This window comes from Pleurodeles waltl, chromosome 2_1 (genome assembly GCF_031143425.1).
Source record: "Pleurodeles waltl isolate 20211129_DDA chromosome 2_1, aPleWal1.hap1.20221129, whole genome shotgun sequence".
Lineage (NCBI taxonomy): Eukaryota > Metazoa > Chordata > Amphibia > Caudata > Salamandridae > Pleurodeles > Pleurodeles waltl.
Window position 1 is genome coordinate 772,165,453 of NC_090438.1, and position 14,156 is coordinate 772,179,608.

At 47.2% G+C, this 14,156-nt stretch overlaps 1 protein-coding gene across 3 annotated transcripts in view; it reads right to left on the bottom strand.

The window, feature by feature from the left end:
• LOC138268435 (serpin B10-like) overlaps window positions 1-14,156 on the bottom strand; it is a 207,586-nt gene that overhangs the window by 184,956 nt on the left and 8,474 nt on the right. The window lies entirely within an intron of this gene.

Genomic DNA, 14,156 nt, shown 5'->3' on the forward strand with positions numbered 1-14,156 from the left:
AGATAGATAGATAGATAGATAGATAGATAGATAGATAGATAGATAGATAGATAGATAGATAGATAGATATTTTGGCTACAATATTTTAGCACATCATTACTTCCCACACTACATACAGTTGGTGTACACTGTGGAGCACCCTCAGTCCTTCCTTGAGATCTGAACTCCACTGTAAGCCTTTAAAGGAACATCTTAAAACTGAACTATCTGTAATCATGTTCTGAGTAGAGTCTGGACAGGTGAGGGATAGTGATCTAAGACTATCAGACAAAAACAGTTCAATTATGTTTTTAATAGTTTGATATCAGGCCAATTAGGCCATACAAACCACATCTCATAAAATGGCAAAAGAAATACCCCATTACTCATACATAACAGTAAACAATACAGTGATCTTAAAATTCCTTAACAATTTCACAACAGATCCAACCCTCACCAACCTGACAAAACTTACATATATAGCATATTATGCAAAGAGTACATGATCTCATCCAATTGTTAATTCATGTCACCACTTTAAAAGGGTAACCCCAAGCAAGATCCTCCAACCTAGCTAGAAAATAATTGAACAAAAGACAAACACAGAGAGCGTACAATAGGCCTAAAGTTCAATCAATCGCAAATTTTCATAAAAATAAATGAATAAACACTAGCCTTTTCCTCTACCTGAACCCAGCCACATGTATAAAAACACCACCCTATGGCTCTCTTGTTCACAGTCATAGTTGAATATGACAAATATGTAATTTATGGTGATTTGACTTAATCATACAGAATTAACTGGGAGTATGACAGTGAAAGATGGCAACCAATCCCATGCATTCCATCCCAGATCCCACAATAATATGTTGAAAATGGCAAAACCATGAAATCAAGTCAGTTGAGCTAATCTTTCAGATACCCGATTAAAAATTTGCCATGGCCCAAAAAACCTGTATGTTTTCACACTGCATAATTAACTGCTCCAAATCTCTCAAGGTGCGTACCTGCAACTTTCTAAAAACTGGTAAAAGCATACTGTGTCGTGAGTCACAAAAAGAGTGACAAAACAAGAACATGACTCAATGAAAGTGGCTCCAGCTTACAGAAAGGGCACAAATCACAAGCCAACCCCTCCTGATTAATACTCCGGCACCCACCTACTAAAGCCGGGGACCTGGCCCAACCTAACCTTCAGGGCCCACCGCCTTACCTCCCTGCACTTAATGTCCTTCAGATAGGACCAGTGCTTAATTTGTAAATAAAAAGATACCGGTGCCGGTGCCCAAAGCTCTCAAACACGTGGCTGCTGCAATTAAATGTGCGACCAATTAATACTGAGGCAACGTAATCCTGAAGCCATCTCGGGCCTCTTCAATCCATTTACAGCCACTCCCTCCCCATTCAGCGCACTCTTGCAGCTTTCTACTTTCTCCCTCTGACGCTTTTTTGTTTTTCTCTTCCTCTGCATTTCCCATCCGTGTCTTTTTGCTCACAGTAAATGCCTGAGGGAAAAGAATAAGCGCCAGCCCTCAAAAATAAGTGCAGGTGCTCAGCACCGGAAACAGCAAGCACAAATTAAGCACTGGACAGGACTGTAAGTAGCTCCTGTAATCCACCTCCCATAGGTGCTGCACCTTAATACTCATGCTGAGGTCGGCAACATCGCTATTATGCAAATATTCTTTTATTAAACATTTCAGTGTTTGTTTTTGATGAAACGCCGACATCTTCAGGGGAATATATTCCGCTTGCAAATTCAGAGCAAACTCAATGGCCTGTAAATTCTTTTTACCCATTCACACAGATGTTTCTCTTGTAAATTACATTTCAATAAAGACCTAAAAATCACTGCTTCAGCTTTTAAGAGCCCAGTACAATAGTTGAGCACCAGTTGTCCGTATTTAAAGAATATTCAGTAAGGCCCAATTCTAGCCTCAAGTACTATCAACGCCCGTGGGTAAGCCGAAGCATCTTTTCTAATTATTTGTTTCTATTGCTTGCAAACGCCTCACGTGTTTTTCAAGTAGTGCTTCGCAGCCATACAGCAACAGAGACTATTTTGTCATTATACGCGGCCCGGAGCACTTCCACAGATTAAGACAAGAACACCCGCCTCCCTCCTTCAACTGAATGTAAATTAATCTAGCGTTCTGTACTAATAGAAAGGTAACATCTAGCAATTTTCAAAATTCATGTTATTAAATGAACAAATACATTATATGCTGAAAAGCACGTGTGAAGAGCGTGTAAAAATACAAAAAAGAAGCTAGAAAGGCGAATTTCAGCTATAAAAAAAAGTGCCACAGAAAATAAAGGTCCACGATTCATTCCCACAATAGAAGCCACAAAGATCTGCAAGACGTTCTGCAACAATTTCAGTGTTGACCGGCAGAAGAACTCGTTGAGTAGGCATTCATCAAGCATATGTTAGAGCATTTCACAGACCGGCTGTTCAGCAGTGCAACACCCAGAAATGTTACAAACAGACCATAACTGATTAATCACTTTGCAGCATCACATGAGATTTAAAAGAGATACAAATTTGCTCTAAAAATGAGTAACACTTTTTTTGTGCACAGAGATTGACTGGCCTTTTATTTCATCGGTCATTTCCTCGGTCTGCGGGAGCCCTTGGGAACTGGTTTTGTGAGCCCAGGGCCACTACTGCGCCCACTGGCATAACTAAATGTGATATCAGGAGGGGCTGAGGGGAACCCCTTCAGTATGGATAAGTCTGGGCCCCTCGCACTACGAGGGCTGTGAGGGCCTTTGTTACTACCCTGACTGAGGTTCTGTCACTTTCCCAACTCCCTGAGGTTATCTGCAGCAGGCACAGGGAGGTTTTGAGAGACAGAAAGAGGGTGGGGGTGTAAAGAATAGAGATCGAAGAGGGAGAAAAGGTAGAGGAGAGAGAGAATGGCTGGATGGAAAGAGAGAGATGGTGTGAGGAAAGGAGAGCAAGGGAGAGGAACTGGTTTAAGCCTTTTTGCCAGGTTTGCTTTTGGTTCTCAAGTGAGGCTCTGTTTGTGTGTCAATTTTAATCTCTCACCTCCTTTTACTATTATAATCGGAGGACAGGGCCCAATTTACACACATTTTTTTCTGTGAGTTTCGTGTCTTACTGCAGACTTACAATATCAGGTTGGTATAGCACCTGATTCAGAGTTTGGCACTCAGGGCCGGTTAGGGAACCAAAAGTAGCCCTGGCAAAAGTACTAAACCCAGACCTGCTCCCTTCGTCTCCTCACTTAGAGCCTTATTTTCAACAAACTGGTGCATCAATTACAATGCGCCAGTTTGCTTGCCCCACCCCGCGCCCCCCTAACGACACCATGGTATTAATAATACAGCACACCATGGTGCTCACTAGCACAGCTGTGTCAGAATTTCTGATGCAGTAGTAGCACTTTGCTGGACTACCTTCAACATTTTTGACAGTACTCCAGCAAAGCTCGGGAGGCTCATTTAAAACAGCCTAGCGTCACTTTAACGCCTGCCCTAGAGCAGACATTAAAAAACGACGCTAGAATGACACAGTGAAATCTTGTTGATTTCACTGTGCCATTCCTGTGGGCCTCCTAGTGGGGAACCAGGTATAATGTGGCGCAAGTGTAGGAGGCTGGCTCAGTTTATGGTGTACACCTACGGTGTGTCACCCTACACTGAGTTCAGGCAACCCTTGGTGATAGTGAAAAGGTGTCCAGATAGCAGAAGCTCTCTAGGGGTAGTGGAAGCAAGCAGCTAAAGCTTATCCTGGAGGTAAGCAAAGCACTTGCAATACCACAATAGTCAGGCAGTAACTCACTAACAAGAAAGATCCACACAAGTGTTGCAAAAATAAACAAGTCTTTATTACAACCCTAACTACTAGACTAGCATTGGTACATCTCCCTTTGGAGATATCTACACACAGTATATACACAAAATACGGGGTACAAATAGCATAAAATACACCGGGCCCAATGGAAGGTCCAAAGCATATGCTAAATAAGTGGAATGAGAAATAGTAAACCCAACCAAGGTGAGTATGTGAGTTAGCTAGGAGCTGGCGAAGGATGAAAACACAAGAGGTACGTACAGCAAGTGTCCCCAGTGACCAGGTGGAGAATGGTTACCTAACCAGTCGTCCCATAGACTAACACAGCGAACTAGTGGTTGGAGTTTGTGTGTTCCAGAACCCTTCCCAGTGGACCCCGGGGAAACCAGCAGACAAGTGGAAGGTTGGAGAGTGCCCCCACCAAGGGATACCCAGAAGACAGGAGTACGTACACCAGGGGAGCCGGACGTATAGTGAAAAGGACTCTCACTGAAGTAAATGAAAGCCTCGGATGTCCAGATGCTGTCGCAACCCATGGACCAGGCCGGTGGAACCCAGGGATGGATTCTAGATGCAGGAGATCTGAAAAGGAAGGAGACAGAGTCCAGCATCCTTGGAGGTGACCAGGTGGTGCAGGTGGCTATGCCCACCCTCCTAAAGTTGAGGTTCGTGCAAGTCAGTGTGGAAAGAAGTTCAGCTGCAGGGTCTAGGAGCTGCAGAAGATCCTAGGAGTCACTTATAGGCTGTCTCTCAATGGTTGCCAGATTGCAGGAGGTTCAGTGACCAGTCAGGTCACCAACAAGCACTGGCAAATGCAAGCAGGTGCTTAAGATGTATTTGCAGAGTTTTGTGGACCAGCAAGGTTCAGAAGACTCTACCCTTGAAGGGGAGTCAGGGCTGGCCCTCAACACACAGGAAGGCCAGTAAAAGTCATTAGAGGAAGAGTCAACAAGCCTTCGCAAGAGCAACAGTCATGGTGCAAAGGGTTTCCAGTTCAGTGGCAGGAGCAGGGGCCCACAGTCTCCCAAGTTGGTCAGAAGACAAGCAAGACTCAGAGAAGGCCACAGACCCACCACCTGTGATGCAGAGCCTTTCGATGTCCCCAGGACAGCAGACGTTGTCTTGAGGTGCCTGCGGATGCAATGGAGTGACTCCTTCACTCCAAAGGAGATTCCTTCGTGCTTCCAGGTGCAAACAGAGTCCTTGTGACCCTGGAGGATGCACAGCCTTGGATGTTGTGAAATTCTTGCAGGATCCAGAGAAACAAATTTGCAATAGGGAAATGGACCACCTCAAATGTTTGGGGTTCTCACCTTTCATCTATTTAAGCCAAAGGAGTGGCTTGTGGTCGGTTTAAACAAGGAAGTGAGTGCCAAACAGGTATGGCCTCAACTTCTTCAAGTCCCAGGCCACAGCAAAGGCCTCCCTCTCAATGGCTGACAAAACGTTTCCCTGGGAGTCAACCTTCTGCTGATAAAAGCCACAGGTTGATCCTGGCCCTCTTCATTAAGTTGTCATAGTACTGCTCCTGTTACTATTTCAGAAGCATCAGTCTGGACAATGAATGTTTTGGAATAGTCTGGGCTTTTGAGAATTGGAGCTGAGCACATAGCCTTTTTCAGGGCATCAAAGGCTTTTTGACACTTAAGTGTCCACTGTACCTTTTTTAGGCATCTTTTTAGAAGTGAGACCATTGAAGGGGGCTACAATGGAGCCATACCCTTTTACAAATCTTCTTTAATACCCAGTCAGCCCCAGAAAAGTTCTGACGTGGGTCTGGGTAGTTGGAAAAACCCAATCCATGATGGTTTGGATTTTGTTTTGTAGGGTTGGACTTGGCCTCCACCTACCAGGTGGCTCAAGTAAACCACTTTACTCTGCTCGATCTGGCATTTTGTAGCCTTGATAGTGAGGTCTGACTTTTTCATGGCCTCAAGTTCGCTCCTGAGATGGACCAGGTGATTCTGCCAGGTGGAGCTAAAGGCAGCAATATCATCTTGATATGCTGCACTAAAGTCTTCCAGGACTGCCAGAACTTGATTCGCCAGCTTCTAGAATGTGGCAGGTGCATTTTTCAGACCAAAAGGCATAACTGTGAAGTGGTAATGCCCACCAGGAGTGGAGATGCTTTTCTATGCTTGACAGCAGCTGTTAGCTTGAGCTGCCAGTACCCGGCCTTTAGGTCAAAAGTGCTGAGGTACTTGGCTGAACCCAGAGTATCAATTAGCTCATCAGCCACAGGGATTGCAGGGCATCAGTCTTGGTGACTGCATTGAGGCCTCTGTAGTCTACACAAAACCTCATTTCTTTCTTTCTGCCTTGGGAATGAGGTTTTGGCACCAGGACTACTGGGCTAGCCCAAGGGCTAACTGCAGGCTCAATCACACTCAATCACATCTGTCCTGATGCAATCTCTGACATGGTCAGGCTGGCTGTAGATTTTACTCTTCACAGGTAGACTCTCACCTGTGTCCACATCATGAGCACACGGGCTGTCTGACCAGGGGTCAAGGAAATGAGTTCTGAGTACTGACTGAGAAGTTGTTTGCAGTCAGCCTGTTGCTGTTCAGAGAGGCACTCTGCAAAAACTACCTCCATCCACTGAATCCTCAACAGGGATGTGGGAGAGAATGTCAGGGAGAGGGTCACTCTCTGGTTCCTGCTCTTCATCAGTGGCCATGAGCAAGCTCATGTCAGCCCTGTCATAGTAAGTGTAAGGAAATGCCTCCTTGGCATGGTTACCCCCTGACTTTTTGCCTTTGCTGATGCTATGTTTTGAATTGAAAGTGTGCTGAGGCCTGCTAACCAGGCCCCAGCACCAGTGTTCTTTCCCTAACCTGTACTTTTGATTCCACAATTGGCACACCCTGGCACCCAGATAAGTCCCTTGTGACTGGTACCTCTGGTACCAAGGGCCCTGATGCCAGGGAAGGTCTCTAAGGGCTGCAGCATGTATTATGCCACCCTAGAGACCCCTCACCCAGCACAGACACACTGCTTACCAGCTTGTGTGTGCTAGTGAGAACAAAATGAGTAAGTCGACATGGCACTCCCCTCAGGGTGCCATGCCAGCCTCTCACTGCCTATGCAGTATAGGTAAGACACCCCTCTAGCAGGCCTTACAGCCCTAAGGCAGGGTGCACTATACCATAGGTGAGGGTACCAGTGCATGAGCACTGTGCCCCTACAGTGTCTAAGCAAAACCTTAGACATTGTAAGTGCAGGGTAGCCATAAGAGTATATGGTCTGGGAGTCTGTTTTACACGAACTCCACAGCACCATAATGGCTACACTGAAAACTGAGAAGTTTGGTATCAAACTTCTCAGCACAATAAATGCACACTGATGCCAGTGTACATTTTATTGTAAAATGCACCACAGAGGGCACCTTAGAGGTGCCCCCTGAAACTTAACCGACTATCTGTGTAGGCTGACTGGTTCCAGCAGCCTGCCACACTAGAGACATGTTGCTGGCCCCATGGGGAGAGTGCCTTTGTCACTCTGAGGCCAGTAACAAAGCCTGCACTGGGTGGAGATGCTAACACCTCCCCCAGGCAGGAACTGTAACACCTGGCGGTGAGCCTCAAAGGCTCACCCCTTTGTCACAGCACCGCAGGACACTCCAGCTAGTGGAGTTGCCCGCCCCCTCCGGCCCCGGCCCCCACTTTTGGCGGCAAGGCCGGAGAAAATAATGAGAATAACAAGGAGTCACTGGCCAGTCAGGACAGCCCCTAAGGTGTCCTGAGCTGAGGTGGCTCTAACTTTTAGAAATCCTCCATCTTGCAGATGGAGGATTCCCCCAATAGGATTAGGGATGTGACCCCCTCCCCTTGGGAGGAGGCACAAAGAGGGTGTACCCACCCTCAGGGCTAGTAGCCATTGGCTACTAACCCCCCAGACCTAAACACGCCCTTAAATTTAGTATTTAAGGGCTCTCCCTGAACCTAGAAACTAGATTCCTGCAACAACAAGAAGAAGGACTGCCTAGCTGAAAACCCCTGCAGAGGAAGACCAGAAGACAACAACTGCCTTGGCTCCAGAAACTCACCGGCCTGTCTCCTGCCTTCCAAAGAACTCTGCTCCAGCGACGCCTTCCAAAGGGACCAGCGACCTCTGCATCCTCTGAGGACTGCCCTGCTTCGACGACGACAAGAAACTCCCTGGGACAGCGGACCTGCTCCAAAAAGACTGCAACTTTATCCAAAGGAGCAGCTTTAAAGAACCCTGCAATTTCCCCGCAAGAAGCGTGAGACTTGCAACACTGCACCCGGCGACCCCGACTCGGCTGGTGGAGAACCAACACCTCAGGGAGGACCCCCGGACTACTCTACGACTGTGAGTACCAAAACCTGTCCCCCCTGAGCCCCCACAGCGCCGCCTGCAGAGGGAATCCCGAGGCTTCCCCTGACCGCGACTCTCTGAAACCTAAGTCCCGACGCCTGGAAAAGACCCTGCACCCGCAGCCCCCAGGACCTGAAGGACCGGACTTTCACTGCAGAAGTGACCCCCAGGAGTCCCTCTCCCTTGCCCAAGTGGAGGTTTCCCCGAGGAAGCCCCCCCTTGCCTGCCTGCAGCGCTGAAGAGATCCCTTGATCTCTCATTGACTTCCATTGCGAACCTGACGCTTGTTCTAACACTGCACCCGGCCGCCCCCGCGCCGCTGAGGGTGAAATTTCTGTGTGGGCTTGTGTCCCCCCCGGTGCCCTACAAAACCCCCCTGGTCTGCCCTCCGAAGACGCGGGTACTTACCTGCTGGCAGACTGGAACCGGGGCACCCCCTTCTCTCCATTGAAGCCTATGCGTTTTGGGCACCACTTTGAACTCTGCACCTGACCGGCCCTGAGCTGCTGGTGTGGTAACCTTGGGGTTGCTCTGAACCCCCAACGGTGGGCTACCTTGGACCAAGAACTGAACCCTGTAAGTGTCTTACTTACCTGGTAAAACTAACAAAAACTTACCTCCCCCAGGAACTGTGAAAATTGCACTGTGTCCACTTTTAAAATAGCTATTTGTGAATAACTTGAAAAGTATACATGCAATTGAAATGATTCAAAGTTCCTAATGTACTTACCTGCAATACCTTTCAAACAAGATATTACATGTTAAATTTGAACCTGTGGTTCTTAAAATAAACTAAGAAAATATATTTTTCTATAACAAAACCTATTGGCTGGATTTGTCTCTGAGTGTGTGTACCTCATTTATTGCCTATGTGTATGTACAACAAATGCTTAACACTACTCCTTGGATAAGCCTACTGCTCGACCACACTACCACAAAATAGAGCATTAGTATTATCTCTTTTTACCACTATTTTACCTCTAAGGGGAACCCTTGGACTCTGTGCATGCTATTCCTTACTTTGAAATAGCACATACAGAGCCAACTTCCTACATTGGTGGATCAGCGGTGGGGTACAAGACTTTGCATTTGCTGGACTACTCAGCCAATACCTGATCACACGACAAATTCCAAAATTGTCATTAGAAATTGATTTTTGCAATTTGAAAAGTTTTCTAAATTCTTTAAAGTCCTGCTAGGGCCTTGTGTTAGTCACTGTTAGCATTTCTTTTAGAGTTTAAAAGTTTGTAAAAGTTTGAATTAGATTCTAGAACCAGTTTTAGTTTCTTAAAAAGTATTCCAACTTTTAGAAGCATAATGTCTAGCACAGATGTGAATGTGGTGGAACTCGACACCACACCTTACCTCCATCTCCAGATGAGAGAGCTAAGGTCACTCTGTAACATAAGAAAAATAACAATGGGCTCCAGACCTACCAAAGTACAGCTCCAGGAGCTGTTGGCAGAGTATGATAGAGCCAACCCCTCTGTGGATAACACAGAGGAAGATGATAGTGAATTGGAGGAAGATTCCCCCCTACCAGTCCTATCTAGGGAGGACAGGGCCTCTCAAGCCCTGACTCCAAAAATACTAGTCAGAGATGCTGGCTCCCTCACAGGAGGGACCAGCACCTCTGAAATCACTGAGGATAACTCCAGTGAAGAGGACATCCAGTTAGCCAGGATGGCCAAAAGATTGGCTTTGGAAAGACAGATCCTAGCCATAGAAAGGGAAAGACAAGAGATGGGCCTAGGACCCATGAATGGTGGCAGCAACATAACTAGGGTCAGAGATTCTCCTGACATGTTGAAAATCCCCAAAGGGATTGTAACTAAATATGAAGATGGTGATGATATCACCAAATGGTTCACAGCTTTTGAGAGGGCTTGTGAAACCAGAAAAGTGAACAAATCTCACTGGGGTGCTCTCCTTTGGGAAATGTTCACAGGAAAGTGTAGGGATAGACTCCTCACACTCTCTAAAAAAGATGCAGAATCTTATGACCTCATGAAGGGTACCCTGATTGAGGGCTTTGGATTCTCCACTGAGGAGTATAGGATTAGATTCAGGGGGGCTCAAAAATCCTCGAGCCAGACCTGGGTTGACTTTGTAGACTACTCAGTAAAAACACTAGATGATTGGATTCAAGGAAATGGTGTAAATGATTATGATGGGCTGTACAATTTATTTGTGAAAGAACACCTATTAAGTAATTGTTTCAATGATAAACTGCATCAGCATCTGGTGGACCTAGGACCAATTTCTCCCCAAGAATTGGGAAAGAAGGCGGACCATTGGGTCAAGACTAGGGTGTCCAAAACTTCCACAGGGGGTGACCAAAAGAAAGGGGTCACAAAACCTCCCCAGGGGAAAGGTGGTGAGACAGCCAAAAATAAAAATAGTAAAGAGTCTTCTACAGGCCCCCAAAAACCTGCACAGGAGGGTGGGCCCAGAGCCTCTTCACAAAACAATCCTGGGTACAAGGGTAAAAACTTTGATCCCAAAAAGGCCTGGTGTCGAAACTGTAGTCAGTCTGGACACCAAACTGGAGACAAGGCCTGTCCCAAGAAAGATACCACTTCTAACTCCCATCCAGCTAAAACTGGAATGGCCAGTCTCCAAGTGGGATCAACAGTGTGCCCAGAGCAAATCAGGTGTCACACTGAAGCTACATTAGTCTCTGAGGGTGGGGTGGATTTAGCCACACTGGCTGCCTGGCCCCCTAACATGCAAAAATACAGGCAGCAGCTCTTAATTAATGGGACAAGTGTAGAGGGCCTGAGGGATACAGGTGCCAGTGTCACCATGGTGACAGAGAAACTGGTTTCCCCTGGCCAATACCTGACTGGACAAACTTATCCAGTCACCAACGCTGACAATCAGACTAAAGTACATCCCATGGCTATGGTAACTTTAGAGTGGGGAGGGGTCAATGGCCTGAAACAGGTGGTGGTCTCCTCAAATATCCCAGTAGGCTGTTTGCTTGGAAATGACCTGGAGTCCTCAGCATGGGCTGAGGTAGAACTGAAAACCCATGCAGCCATGCTGGGTATCCCTGAACTGGTGTGTGTCAAGACTAGGGCACAGTGCAAGGCACAGGGTGAAAAAGTAGAGCTGGAGTCTGGAAAAATGGCCCAGCCTACCAAGAGACAAGGAAAGTCAGCTGGGAAACCAGCTGCAACACAACACCAAAAAGAGAACCTCTCTTCTCAGGAAGAAGTTCTGCCCTCTGAGGGAACTGAGCCTATGGAGCTGGAACCTTATCAGGTTGAGCTCTTGGGCCCAGGGGGACCCTCAAGGGAAGAGTTGTGTAAGGGACAAGAAACCTGTCCCTCTCTTGAAGGCCTTAGGCAGCAAGCTGCTGAAGAGTCCAAAGGCAAGAAAAATGGAACACATAGGGTCTATTGGGAAGATGGACTCCTGTACACTGAGGCAAGAGATCCCAAACCTGGTGCCACTAGGAGAGTGGTAGTGCCTCAGGGTTTCAGAGAGTTTATTCTGACCTTAGCCCATGATATTCCCCTTGCTGGGCATTTGGGACAAACCAAGACGTGGGAGAGGTTAGTCAACCACTTCTACTGGCCCAATATGTCCCACAAGGTTAAGGAGTTTTGCCTCTCCTGCCCCACCTGTCAAGCCAGTGGTAAGACAGGTGGGCATCCAAAGGCCCCCCTCATTCCACTTCCAGTGGTGGGGGTCCCCTTTGAAAGAGTGGGTGTGGACATAGTTGGTCCACTAGAACCTCCCACAGCCTCAGGAAATATGTACATCCTAGTAGTAGTGGATCATGCTACTAGGTATCCTGAAGCTATTCCCCTTAGGTCGACTACTGCCCCTGCAGTAGCCAAGGCCCTCATTGGTATCTTTACCAGAGTGGGTTTCCCTAAGGAGGTGGTTTCTGACAGAGGTACCAACTTCATGTCAGCTTACCTAAAACACATGTGGAATGAGTGTGGAGTGACTTATAAATTCACTACACCATATCATCCACAAACTAATGGCCTTGTTGAGAGATTCAACAAGACATTAAAGGGCATGATCATGGGGCTCCCAGAAAAACTCAAAAGAAGATGGGATGTCCTCCTGCCATGTCTGCTTTTCGCTTACAGAGAGGTGCCTCAGAAGGGAGTAGGATTCTCACCCTTTGAACTTCTGTTTGGCCACCCTGTAAGGGGACCACTTGCTCTTGTTAAAGAAGGCTGGGAGAGACCTCTTCATGAGCCTAAACAAGACATAGTGGACTATGTACTGGGCCTTCGCTCAAGGATGGCAGAGTACATGGAAAAGGCAAGTAAAAACCTTGAGGCCAGCCAACAACTCCAGAAGTTGTGGTATGACCAAAAGGCTGCACTGGTTGAATTTCAACCAGGGCAGAAAGTCTGGGTTCTGGAGCCTGTGGCTCCCAGGGCACTCCAGGACAAATGGAGTGGCCCTTACCCAGTACTAGAAAGGAAGAGTCAGGTCACCTACCTGGTGGACCTGGGCACAAGCAGGAGCCCCAAGAGGGTGATCCATGTGAACCGCCTTAAGCTCTTCCATGACAGGGCTGATGTAAATCTGTTGATGGTAACAGATGAGGACCAGGAAGCTGAGAGTGAACCTCTCCCTGATCTCCTCTCATCAGACCCTAAAGATGGCTCAGTAGATGGAGTGATCTACTCAGACACCCTTTCTAGCCAGCAGCAGTCTGACTGCAGGAAGGTCCTGCAGCAGTTTGCTGAACTCTTTTCCCTAACCCCTGGTCAGACACACCTGTGTACCCATGATGTGGACACAGGAGACAGCATGCCTGTCAAAAACAAAATATTTAGACAGTCTGACCAAGTTAAGGAAAGCATCAAGGTGGAAGTCCACAAGATGCTGGAATTGGGAGTAATTGAGTACTCTGACAGCCCCTGGGCTAGCCCAGTGGTCTTAGTCCCCAAACCTCACACCAAAGAAGGAAAGAGAGAGATGAGGTTTTGTGTGGACTACAGAGGTCTCAACTCTGTCACCAAGACAGATGCTCATCCCATTCCTAGAGCTGATGAGCTAATAGACAAATTAGGGGCTGACAAATTCTTAAGTACCTTTGACTTAACAGCAGGGTACTGGCAAATCAAAATGGCCCCTGGAGCAAAAGAAAAGACAGCATTCTCCACACCTGATGGGCATTATCAGTTCACTGTTATGCCCTTTGGTTTAAAGAATGCCCCTGCCACCTTCCAAAGGTTGGTGAATCAAGTCCTTGCTGGGCTGGAATCCTTTAGTGCAGCTTATCTTGATGATATTGCTGTCTTCAGCTCCACCTGGCAGGATCACCTGGTCCACCTGAAGAAGGTTTTGAAGGCTCTGCAATCTGCAGGCCTCTCTATCAAGGCATCCAAATGCCAGATAGGGCAGGGAACTGTGGTTTACTTGGGACACCTTGTAGGTGGAGGCCAAGTTCAGCCACTCCAGCCTAAGATCCAGACTATTCTGGACTGGGCAGCTCCAAAAACCCAGACTCAAGTCAGGGCATTCCTTGGCTTGACTGGGTACTACAGGAGGTTTGTGAAGGGATATGGATCCATTGTGACAGCCCTCACAGAACTCACCTCCAAGAAAATGCCCAAGAAAGTAAACTGGACTGTAGAATGCCAACAGGCCTTTGACACCCTGAAACAAGCTATGTGCACAGCACCAGTTCTAAAAGCTCCAGATTACTCCAAGCAATTCATTGTGCAAACAGATGCCTCTGAACATGGGATAGGGGCAGTTTTGTCCCAAACAAATGATGATGGCCTTGACCAGCCTGTTGCTTTCATTAGCAGGAGGTTACTCCCCAGGGAGCAGCGTTGGAGTGCCATTGAGAGGGAGGCCTTTGCTGTGGTTTGGTCCCTGAAGAAGCTGAGACCATACCTCTTTGGTACTCACTTCCTAGTTCAGACTGACCACAGACCTCTCAGATGGCTGATGCAAATGAAAGGTGAAAATCCAAAACTGTTGAGGTGGTCCATCTCCCTACAGGGAATGGACTTTATAGTGAAACACAGAC